Below are 20,594 nucleotides of genomic sequence, written 5' to 3' on the forward strand. Positions count from 1 at the left end.
CCAGTATTCTTTAATAGAGTTAGGAGCAGGTTGGTCCCAGTCTAGTCCAGATGACCATAATTGTTGAATAATTATTTTCAAAGAGACAGTAACAGGGGAAAGAAATCCTAAAGGGTCAAAAATACGAGCCAAATCAGATAAGATATTTCTTTTTGTACATGGTTTTACTATAGATTCTATTTTAAAGACAAAAGAATCACTAAGAGGATTCCATTGCAAGCCTAAAATCTTGACTATGGAATCAGTCTCTTTATCAAAGGAAAGGGGGTTCAACTGTGTCAAAGAGGTGTCTAAATGAGATATTAATAAAGGCGTATTACTCGCCCATTTTCGCAATTCAAAGCCACCAAGAGAAAGCAACGAAATTAGTTCTTTCTGAAGGGCAAGAGCTGATTCGATAGAATCAGTACCGCTAACTACGTCATCCACGAATATTTCATTCTCTAAGATTTCAGATGCCCTAGGAAATTTAAACTTATAATCCCTAGCAAGTTGAGTGAGAGTTCTAATAGCTTGGTATGGTGAAGAAGCTACACCGTAGGTTACGGTATTCAGTTGATAGTCTCTCACAGGATCAGACTTTGAAAACCTCCATAAAATTCTTTGAAAATTTCTACAGGGTTGATCTATGAGAATTTGTCGAAACATCTGCTTAATATCAGCAGTGAATGCAACAGCATGGATGCGAAATTTTAACAGCAAGTGAAATATATCCTGTTGAAGCTTGGGGCCGACTAACAAAGTGTCATTGAGAGAAATATTATTTGCGGCCTTCGCGGAGGCGTCAAAAACAACACGAAGTTTTGTGGTTGAACTTTCCGGACGAAGAATACAGTGATGGGGTATATAATAACAGTTTTTTATATCTATGTTTGAGGGTAGGATTTCCATATGTCCAGTGTCAATAAAATCCTGCATAAAAGCGCGATATTCATCATGAAGCTCGGGATTGGATTCTAAACGATGTTCAAGAGAATAAAACCTACGCAAAGCGATATCTCGAGTGTTTTCAAAAACTGGGAGTTCTAAATGTTTGAAAGGAAGTTGAAGAACATATCTCCCTGAGAAATTTCGAGTATGAGTCCTCTGAAAAAACTCCTCTGCAGCAACTTCATCAGGGGAATGAACATGGTAATTAGGGACTTGTTCCAGCTGCCAAAACCTTTTAACAATATCTAGAAGAGTGGAGCTGACAGTAGCGCAAAGGCTATTAGGGGTTGAACGAGAAATAGAGTCCTGGTAAGACACACGACCCATAATTATCCACCCTAGTTGAGTATTTAGAGCAACAGGTTTATTAATCGATTGCGATATTTGACCTTCTTTAACAAGAAAACCAAAAACATCACCTCCAACCAACATGTCAATAGGACCCGAAACATTAAAACTTTCATCTGCCAGCTCGAGATGAGAAAACTGAGTGAAGCAATCTGTGGGTAAATCTGAAGAGGGAAGGTTTTCGCATATTTTTGGAATTATGGCAAAATCTAGAGAAAATTTGGGATTTGTAAAACATTTAGGCGTGAAGGTGCATGTGACTTCATGAGAGACATTTGAGACAGTGTCACCTAAACCTTTAACAAACAGGGAAAGAGGTCGTTTGACTAAGCCCAAACGTTTACATAATTTGTTTGTAATAAAATTCACTTGACTTGCGCTGTCCAATAAGATTCGCGCATTGATAAATTGACCCTGGGAATCCAGAACCCGAATCTGTGCCGTGGCCAATAAAACAGAGCTTTCAGTATTTTTGTATGGTTTGATATTGGTCAAGGCAATAGGTTGAGATCTGTTTTCACAGTTTGTAGAAGATTCCTGCTCAACGGCAGGTGGCTGAGAAGCTTCAAAGGAGTCATGGTGCAAAAGGGTATGATGAGGCTTGGAGCATTTTTCGCAGCGGCGACGAGATGAGCAATTAAACGAGTTATGTTTTAAACCTAAGCAATTGGTGCACCATTTATTAGTTTTTGCAATTTTATATCTTTCGTGGGAATTTTTATTTAAGAACTCTGAACATTTATAAATTGAGTGATTATTTTTGTGGCAAAAGTAACATGACGCAGCACTAACAACAAAAGTTCTCTTTGGCATTGCTGTTTGTTTTATATATTTAGAAGTACTAGGCTTTACATCTTTAAAAGAGCTTGAGACGGTATCTAATGCGATACACTGCTTCTTAAGAAAGTCTAATAAAATTTCAAAATGCTTGTGTTTATTTTGAATTTCGTCTAGAGATTTACCACACTCAAGTTCGAACCTCGTGGCTGTGCTTGAATCAAGGCGATCAAATAGCATGTAAAATAAAACGAAATCCCATTGTGAGACAGGGTGACCCATATTTTCAATTGCAGTTAAGTGTTCAGTAAATGTATCTAATAGAGTTTGAAGAGATTTTGCATCATGCTCATCAGAAAGCTTCACAGTCTTTTCAATCTCACGCCAGTGACTAACCGAAATTAATCGATTATTTTCATATCTACCCTTCAATGTATTATAAGCTATGTTATAATTATTATCAGTTAAAGGAGTACACTGAACAATGCTTAGTGGGGGTCCTTCTAAGGAATTTAAAAGATATGTAAATTTTTCTACATTGGAAAGACTTGAATTATTGTGAATAATAGAATCATAGAGGTCAATAAACGTCTTCCAATTTTTTATAGTGCCATTAAATTTTTTAAGTTCCAGCTTAGGTAATTTAACATGACTGGGGGTTGCCCTTTCTGCCCCTTGCTCAGTATTATCAAATAATTCAGCGCAAGTTGCTTGGATTGAATAAAAATTTTCATCAAAATGTTTTCGAATAGCCTGTTGATTCGCCAAATCATCATCATCACCCTGAGCGACAATATTTAAAATGGAGGCGTGATGATTATTGAATTCAGTAACGATCCCTTCAAGGTGTTTAACCCGAATTTTTAACTGTGTATGAAGGCGTACATTATTAATGGCATTATCAGCAACTACTTTGATTTCTTCTAAGCGGCTAACAGCACTATCGCGTTGAGCAATAAGGCCTCTTAGCTTTTTATCAGCCATATTAACGTGAGCGAAAGAAGAAAAATTAAATTTGGATTTAAATATTTTAATCCGAGATAAAGCAATACTGAGCAAAAAACAAAGTTTTAGACAAAATGAGAAAGGGGGTTTATTATATTTCTTATTTTGATTAAACAGTAAAAATTGCTTAATAAGGTGAAATTAACCAAGCTACTTATACCTATTGATATAAAGCTATAAACTCAGAGATTCAAAAAAATGGATTTATTCTTGTATATTTATTTTATACGTTAAGCGTGAAGGGTATAGTTGATTAAATTAGTTATAAAATTGTTCACGCAAGAGCAGAGATATAGTGAGATCAAGAGATATTAAGAGCATTAAAGAGAAGGAGAGATGGATGAGACCATATAAAGGAAATTGTTTTGATACACTAAATTGCAACAAATTTCTGAAAAGGTATAGCAAATAGAGAGAAACTGTCACAATATATAATCAAAACAATTGAGGGAGTTATGCGAGATATTATGAGTAATATTATAAATAATAACATATATAAGAGGAGAGAGGCAAATATCGCCTATGAGTATCACAAAGAGAGAAAGAGAGAGAGAAGATTTGGCAAACCAGGGGGTTTAATATTTGGGGGTAATAAGATTAATTACCAAATCTTTTACCAAAAAGTCAATAAAAAATTTTATTATTTTATTAGCAATATTATTGTAAAGTAATATTACTAGACAAGCCAACAACGAAAACCAAATTATAAGTCCGGGCGTAGAGAGGAAATAATATTAAGTAAAGCCACCGAAACCGAGTTGATTTACTATTCCACTCTGTAAAAATATAAGAGACGAACCAGGGACCAGCGGCGCTGCAACTGACGCGAGACGCAATTATCGACGCGTTGAGACGCTAAATGTAAGGAGAGAGATAGACGGTACTGTCCGATTGACTCGAGAATGGAATTTCTATAATTAACCAAAATTTTAAACAATTTTAACATGAGGTTTACCAATATAGCAATACCGAATAATAATTTTGTATGCTCTTACACGTTTTGGATGTAATTTTTTGCTGAAATGTAGGTATGCAATCAAAATCCTAAATCCAAATCCGCGATCGAAGTGACCAAAAATGTTGGAGAAATATAAAAATAGTGGACTGTATCTTTAATTAATTAATGCATAAAAAATTAAGACGACGGCCAAGACAACCCCAAAATAATTTGTGGCTCACCTTGCTGTCGCTTCTGTTCAGGACTGCTCCTCCAGGTTCACCTCCAAATATTTGCTGGGTTTGACGGTGTGCCGGCACTTATAATTTTTGGAATTCACTCGCGTGTCTTTATATATGGAGAACGACTTATTTGGTCAGTAGTTTATATACCAATGCTAATGCTGCCAGTTCCCATCAATCAGGATCGATGCAGTACTGGACTAGAGGTGCGTGCGACTCTTCTCGGTCAAAATTAAGGTTGTCTTACATATGACGCGATAAAAAGCCGCGAATAATGATTTAGCAAAAAAAAACTAAAGAAAATGTAGAATACAACTTTAGATATTAACAACAATCAGTATCACGACGAAGCAAAGCTCATGTTAAATATAATTATATGAATATTGACAATAAAAAAAGAATAAAAATAAATAAAGAAATGAGTCTTCCGATTTGACGGAACACATATGTATAGTTTTAAATGGCTTTTTAGCTAATAAGGAGCCTTCATAAGCAATTTTATAAGGGTGTCTTTCGTACTTATTTTGCAGGCATATTTTGCAGTTATTATTAATGTATGTTACCGATTCTTTTAGTTTGGGCCAGTAATATTTTGTTTATATGGTTGTAGGTTACAGTTATTCCGTTGTGGTTGTTTCGGTGATAGTTGCTAATAATATTTTTTTATCGGTTTACGTCGATGACGTCGTTTAAATAGATATTCGAAAACAAGAGTTTTGCTGATGGATTTAAATTTGCATTTACTAGTTTTTGAAATTCCACTTTTAATTCTTGATTGGGAATGTATATGGTATACGATATGTCTGGTTTGATTATTTTTAAAATATATGTTTCAGCATTTATTTTGGGGATTCTGATGAAATGGTGGTTTTTCTTAAATGGTTTTGTATATACGTGCTTGTATTCGTTTCCATAATCAATGACAACTCGATTACTTGTATAGTTAAGTGGTAGGAAATTCTCGGGATATTCATATCATATCATATTATCCATCATTCATATAGGAACATCTCGGGATACTCGGAAATTGGGATATGCTTTCCTGTTGTGTTATTATTAGAGTGAACCGTAATGTCAGAATTATCATCATTTAAATCAAGTTCTGTGGGGTTGAGAGGGTCGGGATTGAGTTGATCTACATTATTATTATTTGTTGATCCATTGTATCGTTCATTACGCACAAAATCAGCGAGGTCGAAATCGCAGAGGTTTGCAACTGATATATCAGCATTATCAAAATCAAATCAAATCAAAATGGTTTATTTGTCAAAATTTACAGTTTTAGAGGTCAATAAAAATTATAAGGAAAAAAAATACATTGACAAATAGGACTATTCTCTCGATTATAGAACCGTTTTCCCTAGTAATCACAAGCAAAGAAGGGATGCTTTTTCATCCTTTACAAAAACAATAATAACGTTTTTATATACGAATGCAAAGTAAGATATACAATTAATTAACCTAAGATTTTAAGACAGGCAGCGGCAGTGCGAAAACGGACGAGCGCAAGGAGAGAGGACAGACGAGGCAAAAAAAGACTCAAAAAAATAACCCCAAGATGCGTGCATCGGTCAAGGCTATCAAATAATATATATAGCATTAGAGGCAGTTGATTCGGTATCTCGGGTTTCATTAGTTTTCGTGGGTATTAAGCTCGATCCTTGAAAGAGCGTCAGCAACATGATTTTCTTTTCCTTGTTTATATTTGATATCAAAATTGAATTCCTCAAGTTTTAGTCGGCAACGGATTAAACGAGAGTTTGGTTCTTTGATTTTTGACAGCCATACTAAAGGGATATGATCAGTCTCTATAAGAAAGTGTTGACCATAGAGGTAAGGGCCAAAATGCTTTGTAGAATCTGTAACTGCAACTAACTCTTTTTCAATTATGGAGTAATTCCTCTCAGCTGAATTGAGGGTACGAGAGCAATAACCTATAGGGTGGTCATTTGGAGAGAGTACACTGCCAATAGCGATGTTAGAGGCATCTGTTGTGAGCTTGAAGGGTTTACTAATATCGGGGAACTATAAAACTGAGGAGTTGGAGATGAGTTCTTTGCATTTCTGAAATGCGTGTTTGTATTCGTCATTGTGGGGATTATTTGTAGAACCTTTACGCAAGCATTTTGTGAGAGGGACCGTTATTTAAAAAAAAATTTTGATAAATCACCGGTAATATCCAACGAGTTCAAGGAATGCTTTGATTTTCTTTTGGTTCTGCGGTATGGGGTAACGCTGAATGGCATCAATTTTTTAAGAGTAAGATTTTATTCCTTCAGAAGTGATAATGTGGCCTAGAAATGCTAGTTCTTTGCATACAAATTCTGACTTATTGGGTTGGACTTTAAGGTTTACTTCTTTTAATTTTTAAAAAATTTTTCTTATATGGTCGATATGTTCTGAAAAGGATTTTGAAAAGATAACTATATCGTCCATGTAAATAAAACAAAACTTGTGCTACTATTCTCGAAAAATTTTGTCCATCAGGCGTTGTAATGTTGCTGGAGCGTTTTTAAGGCCGAACGGCATACGTAAATATTCATAGTGTCCGTTATTTACAGTGAAAGCTGTTTTTTCGATGGATTTTGGGTCCATTTTGATCTGATGGAACCCTTGAGTAAGATCTAATATTGTAAAATACGTGCATTTTCCTAAATTGTCCAAGATTTCATCGATTCTAGGAAGAGGCCAAATTTCTTCTAGGGTGTCATCATTTAGACGACGATAATCAATAAAAGGTCTCTTTTTTCCAGAGGAATCTGGCTTCTTTAGCACTATCGAGACGGGAGCTGATTAAAGAGAGATTGACGGTCGGATTATTTTATTATCCAATAGTAAGACTGAATTTCGGAGTTCATAGCAGGAGGATGTCTAAAAGATTTGACGTAGATGGGTCTTTCAGTTTTTATTCGGATACAGTGTTTCGTTTGACTGGTAAATGAGAGGTTACAATTTTCGTAATACATTATCTGTTTAAATTCATGGCAAAGGGGAATGATTTTTGGATTTTTCAAGTGGGGTTAAGTGATCGAATCTTAGCATCTTTTCGGGGTCAATACTTTTTTTGAATTTGTACTAGAGTACTAGAGGGATCGACTAAGTCGAATTGGGAAGAACGGGAATGGTTAGGGAATTCACATTAAAATTCCGGACAGCGTGTGGTAAGAGCTTGTTGTAGGCTAGAGAGAATGAAATTTGTATGTTATGAAGGGTTAGAGTTTTGTTTTCATAGTTAATAAAAGCTTGAAGTCGTTTCAGGTCTTTTGTGCCTATTAGGGCGTCAAATTCATTATGCCAGTTTAAAACGCGCATGTTAAATGTTTCGGGAATGCCTAATTCTTCTAATAAATTTTGTTCTTAAGTTTTGGGTTCCCTTATAAACTTTATTACATGCTGTAACTCCAAAAGGTTCGATGAGTATTTTGTTTGGATATAGATTTGCAATTTTTGGGTAATGATGGAGTCGGAAGCGCCAGAGTAAATAAGGATGGTAATTTGTTTTTTTGGAAGATGAAAGTAGGGCAGCTCTATTTTTTGAGCTATATTATTTAAGTTAATGGTTGGATATAGGCTTTGTCCTAAAAATTTTCTGAAAAATCAGTAGAACATTGATTGGAGGGTGTAGTTTTGGTCGTCGAAATCCTGATTATGGTAATGATAATCGGAGTTTTGGAGGTTGGAGGCTTGATTAATATCAGGGAGTTGTTCGAGAATATATGGATCAGCATTGTTGTGGTCGGGATATATTTCTACATTGGTTAGTTCTTCGGCTATGAAGTTTTTAGGGCCTGAGGGTTGGAAAATATTATCGTTTCGCCATTGAGGTTGATGTTGCCTTTGATAGGACATTCTGGATGGTCCTGCTGTAGAGATCGACATTAATGTTTGGGATTCTGAGACGGGCTTGTGTATAGGAGCAAATACATTCTTTGGTCTTCCAAAGACTTGGGCATTAGTGGGATAATGTCTCTGAATGGGTCTAGATTGTATTGGAACGGGTTGGCTAGGGAATTTATGATCTGATGGGAATAATATTGGTCTTAAATGTGGGTTTAATTGTTAAGGCTGATAAGTAGATCTATAGTTTTGATTTTGTAAAACTTGATTATTAGAGTTTGGATATGTTGCAAATTGGTTAAAGTTGCGACGCAAAGTTGAATTGGTATTAGTGAAATTTACTTAAGATTCAATCATATTGTAATAAAGTTCATGCGTATAGGCATCGTCAAGTGTGTTGGGCTGCTGTAACATAAGCAAAGTTTTAAGGGTGTGTGGTGAATTAGCAGTTAAAATTAATACAGATGTTTTTTCAATTTGGCTTAACAGGGTTAATTTTGCACTATTATTATCTATTTCACAATTAATTTTTGCCATCATTCTTGGTACAAAAGTTTTTAGCCTATCGACAAATTGTAAGATGCTTCCGTTCCTATAAATTTTAATATATTGGAGTTGTTGCATTAAGATTTGTTAAGTTATTGGATCACCGAATTTTAGTCTTAATAAATCCTTAATTAAGGGCCAAGATGTTAAGTCGGGTCTAGAGAGTAAAAAAATCTCTTGCGCTATCAGTAAACTTAGAGTTTATAGAGAAAAAAATTCGTTTACGAAGATAACTCTCTAACTGAGTTTGTTCTCTCGAAAAAGTTGGTAAAAGTGAGGAATGAAATCTTAAGTTTTCCATGTCTGAATACATTACAGGTCTAATGGTCTTATCTACTAAAGAATTATTTTCTGAATCTAAACTTAAATTTTATAAAAGTTTTGCTAATTGTTCTTGTGAATCTGAAGAACTTTCGCTAAGATTTAAATTAGGAATTGAATTTAATCCTAAAAAGGCTCTATTCCTTAACAAAATTTGTTGGAAATGGTTAGAGGGACTGGACATTAAAAGGTAATTCATCAATCTACTTACAGTATAGACAAGGATGAATCCATAGAGGCTAAATTGAAGAATAGCTCACGAATAAAGGGCTTCCTATAGAGTGTGACTGGAAAGCTGGAATCGCTGTATAGTTTTCTGGAACGCCAACTGCTAGAGGAAGAAGGGCGGCAAATGACGTCGTTTTCTTTGATGTGGCCGTATGTGCTGGTGGTAGATATACTACGGGATCGCTCGATTCACTCACTGGCACCAATACCACAGGATCACTAACGATTACTAAACGCACTGTTACTCACTTTTTGCTTCTTCTTACTCTTTGAATGGGACTCTTACTAGATTTTGACGGAGGTTCCAATCGATCACGAAGGTCCTTAGATTCAGATAGTGTACTACGATTTAAAAACCACTTCTCCACAACGAAGGATCGATAAAGGGCAGAATCACACTATCCTGTTCGCAGCGCCAAATAAGAGCACAGCTGGACGAAGTTCCTTTTAAAAAACTTTATTGTTACAAAAACGTACTTAAATCTATAGAACAATTAATATGAATAGCAACTAGGCTTTTACACTATATTAATGTTACCGTTTAATTGGTTACGATTACTTATATATATACACTTATTGCTATGTCAGTCTTAAATATTAGTTGTTAGATATTATTTGCATTAATCCTGAGGCAGCATGACATATTTTATTGATTTTATTAAGTGTGAACTTATGTTAAAAATATTAATAGATGTATAATATATAAGCAGTGGCGGCGCAAGATTATAATTGTATGTGGACAAGAAACATTTTGCGAGGCCCTCTGCTTGTACAGGGTGTCCCAAATTCGAGCCTCACCATTGGGATCTCGTAAACTAGAAAAGATACGAGGTCGGTTAAATTGAGGCAATGTTGCGCAATTTAGTGCTCAATAAAACATCCTTTTGAAATTTTAAAAATTCCAAATGGTTCCGAAGATATTTGAAAAAAAAACGAATATCCGCGATTTAATTTTTATTTTTATTTACGACTCTATTTGAATAGATATAATAAAATAAATTACTCATTCTCATTGCTAGTAAAAAGAATTTTAGCTCTGTTGATAATTATGCGCATAATTATTATTGGTGTAACATTCTTTTGTAATAATATGAGTAAATTAAAACTACTATCGTACTTGCCTTAGGTTAGGTTTAGTATCACACCTTCCTTGTTGATATTCAATATTTATTAAGCATTTAAATTACATTTTTTGAAAACACTGAAAAATAAATTATCCCAAACTAGCGATTAATAATTAATAGACTGTCATATTAGATAGTCCCTTCCTATGTATTATCTAAAATTCTTCAGGATGTCATACTTGTCACATTAATATTGGCTTGGTTATACAAAAAATTAAAAAAATTATTAACATAACAGGGCATGTTACCATATTAGGGTAACATACATATGTTGTATTATTATTCTAGATATATCTCTTATTTCTCACTTATTTTACAGGCCCAACTTATGATTTTAAAGTGACTCTATGGTCTCTGTTAAACTAATATTGTAGATTAGTAAAATATTTCATTGTAAAAAAATATTTTTTTAGTGTATGTGCCATATACAATGCTTTTGAACTAAAAAATAATATAAAATATTTATTTTGCTTAATAATGAAAAAGGCATATCATATATTATAGAGGTAATATAAAAACTACTTTAGGAAAAAGATTTTTTTTTTGCTAAATACATATCTTTGGAGCTATTCAGAAGGTATAAAATTTTCTCCTTCAGCTTCTATTTAGGCAATGAATTCTTGAGCGTATAATGCAGATATCCATAATGAACCTTAAAAGACAGGCGACCCATGTAACACTATAAGTAGTATTCCTATCCTTAATCAACTTACAACTAAAATAGATTAGCTTCTATTAAATCCCCTTCATTTAGTAATTGAATTGAGTCTTCATAAAAACATTAGCAAATACTCTAGAGAACCCTTCTTGATGTACTTAAGAAGTGACCCTTATCATTGAAGATCTTATTCGACGTCGAAAAATAGTTTTAGGATATCAATGTTTGAAGAGAGGTACAAACTACATTTTTATAAGAATATTTAATAAATAAATTACAAGAGGTTAATTTTTGAAGAATACGAATTGTTAAAAAAAATTAAATGTATTTAAATGGACCAATAGTTTACCAAATATTTTGACTTTTTCATGGCTCTAAATTATAAGGTTATTCCTTAAAAAATGTATAATTAATAAATATAAACAATAAATTAAAAATAGGTTAAATATACAAAAAAAAATATATTTGGGAAAGAAAAAAATTACTAATTAAAAGAATTATTTTTAATTTTAAATTTAATTGAGGCAACTAATAAAATATGTTGTAATGTAAAAATGCATGATCTAAAACAACAATAAAAATAAATCCAATAAACTAATTAGAATTTAGAATATTCTTATTTATTATTGAGCTTGTGAAAATTATCGCATCGTGTATTTATTGTTTTAACATTTTTAAGGGATGAAAAAAAAATTTTATATAAATATTTACTAAATTTGTCTGGTTGTATAAGACCAATGGTGTTGGATTTTAATAGGAAAAACAGATATGTATTCTTTGACTCTTTCTTTTAAATATGAAGATGTCTTAAGACGTCTGTTCCATTTAATATCTGTCGTACATATTTTATGGAATACAATGAAAAACGTTTGTTTTTATAGGTTTTCTATTTTTGGCTTTAGTTTTAAGTATTTTGTACCATAGTCTTATAAAATTATAGTATAAATATTTTAGCCATAAGTTAACATACATACTGTATTATAACAAAAAAATACGCTGAAAAACACATTATCCATAAAAATGCCCAGAAATGTGTAAAACAGGAAATTTTAAATTTAAATGTTAATTTATAATTTCCTGTTTTTAACCAAAAATCTCGAAATCTTCAAATAGACATAGAAAATAACTTTTTTTTTAAATTATATATCCTACTTAATCTTATCGAAAAAACACCTATTTGGGTAAGGTGACTGGTGTTATGCAACAATGAATCAACTATCAGTGACATGGAATTGAGATATACAGTGCATCCCAAAAGTTACGTCTAAATTCATTTAAAATTCAGCTGTGTGTTCGAAAAAAAAAAACGCTCGGACCCGTCGATTTCTATTTCAAGTTGCGCATTTTTGTACGTGATGTTTGTATATACAGGGTTGCTCAAAAATAAATTACGACCATCAACTTCATTTTATCAAATGAAAGCGCCTTTTTTTTATTTCATCTTTGAATTTTTATTTAGATTGCACATGTTTTGTAAGCGTTCACAAAACTTATTTCGCTTATCGAAATCGTCATCAAATAACTCATGCACAAGAATAACTTTGAAGGGGTGATTATTTATGCTTTTTAACTATTCGGTGAACTATAGATTTCGCCATGTGTAAATTTGCCCCAATCTGCGACAGAGGAGTGCATGAATTTTCTTCTAAAGAAAGCAAAACGTCAAGTTGTTTATTTTCATCTCGAGCAGGACGACCAGATTTCGGGAGATCTCTAACATGACCGAATTCTCTAAATTTAGCCTCTATTCTATTCACCACCTTTTGATATATTGGAGGATGATCAGGATGGATTTCATTGAATAATTGAGCAGCTTCTCTTTGCGTACGTGTTCTATCACCAAACCCAACCATGCATAGAATTTCTATTTTTTCTCGTTCCATTAACTTTACCATTGTGAAAACCGCAACTTTGCTCGTACACTTCACACTTGACAATATCTGTTTAGCGTAGAACTGTCATACAGTTTCTATGAAAATACACGATCACCAGCCAATAATAAAAAAACTCGAATGAATGGAATTTTGCTCTCTATAAAAATTCTCAGAGATAAGGTGACTCGTAAGGTGAACTTCAATAATAATGTTTGGTCGTCTTTTTTTTCGATAACTGTTGACTTTAGGTATAGGACATGATGCATGAAACATACGTAGAATTTCACGCAAAATTCAAAAATTCAATAAAAAAAAGGTGCTTTTATTTGAAATAATTAAGTTGATTGTCGTAATTTATTTTTGAGCAACCTGTATATACAAACTTCATGTACAAAAATGCGCAACTTAAAATAAAAATCGACGGGTCCGAGCGTTTTTTTTTCGAACACACCTCTGAATTTTAAATGAACTTAGACATAACTTTTGGGATGCACTGTATAGGCTAGAAATTATGAGTGATTCCGCTAGTACTATGTTATGAATAATATTCTTTTTTTATGTTTTGTGTTTTTTTTTCATAAATATGATATAGTTTATAACATTTAGTAATTTCAAAAAAAAAATATTTTTTTTTCATTAAACATTTTGTGGTTTAGGCTAGAAAAATGAATTAGTTCCTTAAAAAAAAACACACATATTTTTTTGTCAACATTTTTTTAATTAATAAAAAAATAGTGAAAAACATTGGAAGTTAAAAAACTAATTAAAAAAAATTGAAAATCCTAACCCAGTCTTTTTCTATTTAAATATCTAGAGAACCATTAAAGCTTTCCAAATCGTCTTTAATACTGGCATCTGCTTTAAGACTTGGATAAAAAAGTAAAGCATCACTGGAAATAAAGTGGTAGATTGACTTTAGGTCTGCTAGTTTTGGTTCTTTTAATTCGGCCATAAAGGTATTTACACATTCCAGTATTAAAACAGTAGTTAACCTTGTTTGTTTCTGTTTTTTTTTTGAAATGTTCACCTTCATAAAATCACTATTCTCTTCATAAATTTTTTTATATAAATAAAAAAAATGGTTCATCCTTCTCTAATTTTATTTATTTTATTTTTAGCCAGTTTATTTCCTTTTCTTAAAAATAAGAAAGGTAAAAATTAGAAAAATAAATTAAAATATATTTTTTTATGCGCGTTAACCGATTGCATATCCGATTTCCTTTATTATATTCTTCTCTAAATATACAGTACCTAAGAAATGATTTTTTGCATCCTGTGAGTTTGCAACTTCTTTCCTTCACAACTTTTCATTACATGTAGGTATTCATCAATCAGATCTTTCAAAAGCCTTCGACATTGTATTTGTTGAGAATTTTTTTGTCAGGGAGAAAACAATTTGTGAAAATAGGCACAATAACAACACAATAAATTTCTTTTAATACACTAATGCCAAAGACCCCCAAGGTACTGTATTGGGTTCCATCCTTTTTCTCATATACATTAATGGCATAGGAGATATATTAGAAGACTGCAGTTTTATATTCTATGCAGATAAAACTGCATTATTATATTTAGATGATTCCTGGGCTGAAGTTTTTAATTAAGCTGAGGTAGGCTCACCAAGATCTATGAATAGCTTAACAATTGCCTTTTATGACTAAATTATAAAAAAAAAATTATGACTTTTTTGCAATCCTGACAGATCAACCCGATATTAATAAAATCAATATTGATAGCAATAACTGCTTAAATAAAGTTACTTGTAATTATATAAAGATGAAGAAGGTTGAATAAATAAAATATCAAAGTGTTATGTTGGATCAATATTTAAAGTAAAAAAACATATTGGTTAAATAAAAATATAAGGAATATATTTTACAAATTAAATCAACTAGGTACGTGATATTTTAAATCGGAAGTTGTAAGATATAGTACAGTTCCCTGATGAAACCCGACTTGAGATATTGCATTATCATATGGGGATGTGCTTATAACACAACTATTAAAAAAATATTAACTACTCAAAACACTGAACACTAAGGCAAACCGTATTAAAAAAGCAGTAACACAAAATGTAAATCTCGGAAAATATCAAAAAAGTTTTTTTATATTGTGCCAAAAATATACGATATTGAATAACTCGTCGCCTTTTTCATGTATTGTAGAGATCGAGAAAAACCACTTTTTTTAGAGAGATAAAAAACACTTTTTTTTTCTATTTTTCGATGGGCATTAGGGTAAAAGTGTTAGTTCTCCAATATAGCAAAACATAGCAGTATTTTATTTCCCTTATCATCCAAAAATAATAAAAGAAATTCTTTGTTATTCTGCCTTAAAGTACCTACAACCGTAGTTTGTTTATCTAAAATCATTTTTGCCATGCTTATAGATGTAAACCAATTGTACGTAGTCAAATTTCTATTCCTTACATGAAAGAAAGAGGTAAGTTTGTCGCGATAATACTGGGAAGCAGGAACATCATTGGGTATGGAGTCCTTACCAATATTAACTTCAGAATTAAGCGCAAAAGTCGTTTTAGCATTACAGCACATCACAAGTTTGTTGCTGTATTTATCAGGTTTTAAAGGAATGTATATTTTGAAGGAGCATCGATCACGGAATCCTACTAATTGCACATCAATTGTGGTATATTCGGTACATATAAGTTCTTCATTTTGTTTATGGATCTTTCAAATATCTCTCGGAATTTTGCTATTTTGTCAGTTTCTCTTCTTTGCTCTTTGCTTGGGCTCTGCTATCTTTAATTTCAAATCGTAGGCAGTTTACTAAAAATCTAAAACCAGCTTGTGGCATTGTTCCTCGAAATATTGGTATACCATTATTAAAAAGTTCGCAGGTATATACTCTAATCATTTTCATCACACCAGCATAATGAAATAAGCCAAAGAGTGCCTCGATTTCAATATTATCGGTGAATTTATGGTATGAAACATATTTAGATTAGTTGGTGTATCTTCGGCAATATTATTTCCTTTCTTTGTTCCATAATTAAGGCATTCAACTTGTATTTCTTTGTTGGTATATTCTGTATTTTGATCCAAGTTCTCCATTGTAAAACATAGGTTCCACTGTAGATATCTTCACTTATTCTTGTTTCGAGGTAAATGTAAAGCGATATTTCGCTTTGGTGTACGACGAATTGAAACTCCTTTTACTCCTGACCATATTCTTGCCTTTTAGTTTTATCGGAACTAATAAAATTTTAGCATTGGTTTGATATGTACGGTGTAACTGTACTAATGGTACATCGTCATCAGATTCGACCTCTGTGACATGTCTTTATGACATTAATATTCTCTGAAGTTTCGTCTATTTCGGGATCCGCTCTTAAGTCATAATTAAATTAATAATTGTAGTAATCGTTTAATTATTTAATACTTACATGCAAGCACAATACTATTCTATTCTACTACACTGGTATACCCCTGCTACCCAATATCTCAAGATTTACAAAAGCTTCGCACGATACCAATATCATACTTAAACTAAGTCTGTATGGAATGAAACTACTCGGAAGGCGACGCCTGCAGCCCTATCTATTGTCGATTGGTCGTACTGCGAATCTTGACGGAGGTACAGCTGTACCGCAATTAGCATTCCAGGGTTAACGTTACTCAGAGATTTATAACCTACCATGATCCAGTTCTTATTATTATTATTATTATTATTATTATTATTATTATTATTATTATTATTATTATTTTTATTTTTATAATACATAGTAATGTATGTGCCATCTATTGGAGCGCATAAGCTATTTTAGCTTAGGCCGATTCCTCTTCTATATTTTTTTTACTAGGATATTGCTAGAAATTAACTGTTTCTTTTATGGTATGTTTATATAAATTCCTATATAAAAACAGTTTTCTGTTACTTAATTTTTGAAATAAATTTGAATTTGAATCGGGTGTATAGATGCACTACTGGTATTTGGTAAAGCTTTCTCTATGTTAGCAAAGTCTGCGTCATTAGATGAAAATATCCTTTTAAGAAAAGGATGTACTTTTAAAATCTCCTAAAGCAGAAGAACCTAAAAAAAATTACGCATGAATAATATAAAGCAAGTTAAATCATGATAATTATTTTCTTACCAGTTTAATATTGCGTTTTTGTCTTCTACATAAACCTGACCATAAGCGTAATTCTTCGACTTCTGCACCAACATTATTAAAAATGTATTTATACAAACATGATCCAACTTCCTGAGCCCCTCTTCCAATTTCTCCTATGAGCAAGATCATACAAAATCCCTGTTTTCTCTTGGTACCTAAATTGTAGACTCAGAGCTGACCTCTATAATATATTATATTTATCGCAAGTCTAGGCAATAGAAGGGTCTTTTGTAAGACATTCAATACTCTGCTCTTTTTTGGACACTTTCATATTAGATCTTAATCTAGTTTTTATCTTCGTTACATCTTTAAGTCCAACATTTTATCTTCGTTACTACTACATTCTTTTATTTTGCATTTTTCTCGTCTACAAAAGTTACCTTGTATAGTTACAAATATATCCTTCTTAAGAGGCAATGGACGTTAAACTTATTATAAAATATTCTTTTATACTGTGATAAAAAAAACTGTAAAGCTGGGATTTCCTAATTTAAGTAGTTCATATATCATCTTTAAATTTAAATCTGAATATAAATACTTCCTTTCTTATATGGTAGCTTCCTTACAATAGTGGGACGGGTACCTTAGTAATTTTTTAATTTGTGGAAGGGAGGTTAAACGCAGTTTTACTAACGGTGTATTTATGCGCTTCGTAGACAATTTAAAACTCTCGGCAATTTTTTTTTAATTTAATCCGAGCTGTATCTCCAACAGTTGTCGAAACTAATACGCTAAATAACGTAAATATGCAAATTTTAGGAGTAACTTAAGTCAACATCTAGAAAATAACATTAATAAATAGTAGTATCTTAAAATATCGTAGATAGATCCGGTATATGTTTTTTTATATAAGTTGCGGTACTATAAGAAGTGCTCCATTTACAAAATTTAATTCATGGAGATATCCAAAGAATATCAATGTCTTATGTTAACTTCAATATTACTCAACTTTTTTAAAAATATTTGCATTTAAACTTTTTAAAATCCTGTCTGTAATTATAACATTTAAATTAATTTTTTCATTGATGTAATTTACCACTCTTATATTATTTAAACAAATTAAACCTGAACTTAAGATATCGTCTTATATTAATAAATAACAAAAAAAAAACAAGCCAAACTTGTTTTAAGCAGTCATCTTTTTTTAAAAATCAACATTTCTTAATATTATATATTACATATTATTTGTATATCTTTTATTGGGTTTTTTCATAAAAATATTGCTAGCCTCTTTGGTATGAAAATTGGGAAAAAAACATAAAAGGCAATCGCCCCATATTTTTGAGTTTCTAAAAAGTAGGGCAGTGAAATGGCCTTAAAGTCGATTGAATCAGATTTGAGTTGGGAAAGTTGTCATGAGGCAATGGGAGTCAATAAAGGGAATTGAATGGCGGGGTTTATTAAATAGGCTGATAAAAAATCTAATCTTTAGATGTAGTAAGTTTATCGCTGGGTTTTTATATGTTAAATATAGGATTAAAAGTTAAGTTAATTAAAATGTTTAATGTAAGCTGAATGACACATGATCTAATAAAAAAATCATTATATCAAACTTGTAAAATCTATATAACGAAGAAGTTTTTTGGAAATATAAAAGCTTACTGAAGTATTGTAAAATGCATAATGCAAATAAATGCAACATAAACTCATCGTTAATTACGTTAAAAATTGTAGTTATATAAAGTAAGATAAGATTTCAAATGCTTTTAATACCCATTATTTTCAACTCTGAGAATATGTTTAAATTAAATACTACATTTAAACAAACTTCTAGAGAAAACTATAATTGATTCTTAAAACTAGAAAGATATTAATAAGTAAGAAATTATTATACCAGCTTTATATCATAATTAAACCAGCAGATCAACTAATAATACCAATAATATATTGTTTTCGTTAGTATGGCAAAAGCACAGCTTAAATAATTCTTCCTTAAAAATTAATAATTAATTAATAATCCTTCCTTAAATAATCTTCCTTATGCTGTGGCAAAAGCATTTGACCCTGTATGCCAATTTAAACTAATAAGAAAATAAACCTTTTTTAAACTAAAGGTATTTCTATATAGCAATATAATAACTATGTTTTATTATAATTTATCTGCATATTGTATTTTATGGACTGTATACGTATACTTATGTTTATATATTTTAAATTAATTTTATATTGATACTTATTGGGATTACAGGATTGTATTATAATATAAATATATTATTAGTATTACTTAATACAAGGACCGGCGTTGTACATAAAAGAAAATATCCTTTAAGTAGACTAAATCTATGACGTTCCTAAGGCACTTTCTTAGACCCATTACTAGTACTATTTGTAATTATTAATTGTACCCAAACTTAAATAGACTATATTAGAAATAAAGAAGCTAGACTAGTTTAGAAAGTCGCGTTAATTCACTTGCTTCAAAAATCAGCAACATCAGTTGCTATAGAGGTATTTAAATATTAAAAAAACATAATTTGTATATCCATCTAAACATAAAAATATCATTAGTTACTTATTTTGATGAGTATTACCTCAATATTTAAATAAATATTAAATTAGAATTTCTTCTCACATACTCAATTAATTAAAAAGAATGAAAATAAAGAGTTCACGTATTTATAAAAAATATGCACTAAAACTTTTAACGATACTTTTTGTTGATAGAATAGTTTCAATATCCTATCTAACGTTTTCTTTTTAACACGTTGAGTGCCACCGTCCAGTTTACTGGACATTTTACAATCGCGCTCTAATGTATACCGATTTGTTTTCGGGCTATGTAGAGGTGGATTAGAATTGTCAAGTAGTGTGGGCTATAGTATATGATTTACGTAAATATTTTACGATTTTACTTGTCAAATTCATATTACAATATAGCACATCATAATATTCATATTACAATAATCAGGCACAATATGGCAACATCGAGTACGAACGAAGTTATTTCGTGCGTATCGCTGCCGGGCATGTTTTTAAACCTAGTTTGTTGTGGTTTTTTGAAGAAAGTGTTTTTGAAAAAAATATTTTGGTTTTGGCGGGTTTTATACAAGTGTAATAGTTTAGTCAAGAGGTTTATAAGTGGTGTTGTTTATAACTCTCATTGTTTTTTATTGTCGCCGATACATTTTGGGTATCGGAATTCTATATTTTTGGTATTGCAGCATCGCGGTAGAAGAAAAGATATTTTAAATGTGTTTACAACAAATATGTGCACAACTATGTATCAACTATTTTTTATTTATGGCGTGGTTTTTTTAGCAATGTTCTGTTTAGGTTAGTTATATTAAAAGCGGGTTACCATCTAAAATGCGCTGTTGCCAAGTGTTTGTGATTTCGTAAAATTGAGTTAATTTTTTCTTTAGTTGCAGTGGTCTCCGAAAACGAAAAAGGGATGTTGATGAGAATAAAAGGCCGCTGACCAGTGCTGAATTGGAGGCGTGTTTGAATGACTCAGAGGAAAGTGATTTTGAGTTTTCCAGCGATGATGATAAGGACCGTTCGTTTAATCCGGATAGAGATCAAAGTAGTTCAGAGTCTGAAGAAAATGTAGAATATAGTAGCCTAGATGATATATCTAGAAACGTGAGGACACCGGAAGTGCCAACCACTACAGAGGCAGAGAACATTGAAGAAA

The sequence above is a fragment of the Anthonomus grandis genome, chromosome 9 (assembly GCF_022605725.1).
Source record: "Anthonomus grandis grandis chromosome 9, icAntGran1.3, whole genome shotgun sequence".
NCBI lineage: Eukaryota > Metazoa > Arthropoda > Insecta > Coleoptera > Curculionidae > Anthonomus > Anthonomus grandis.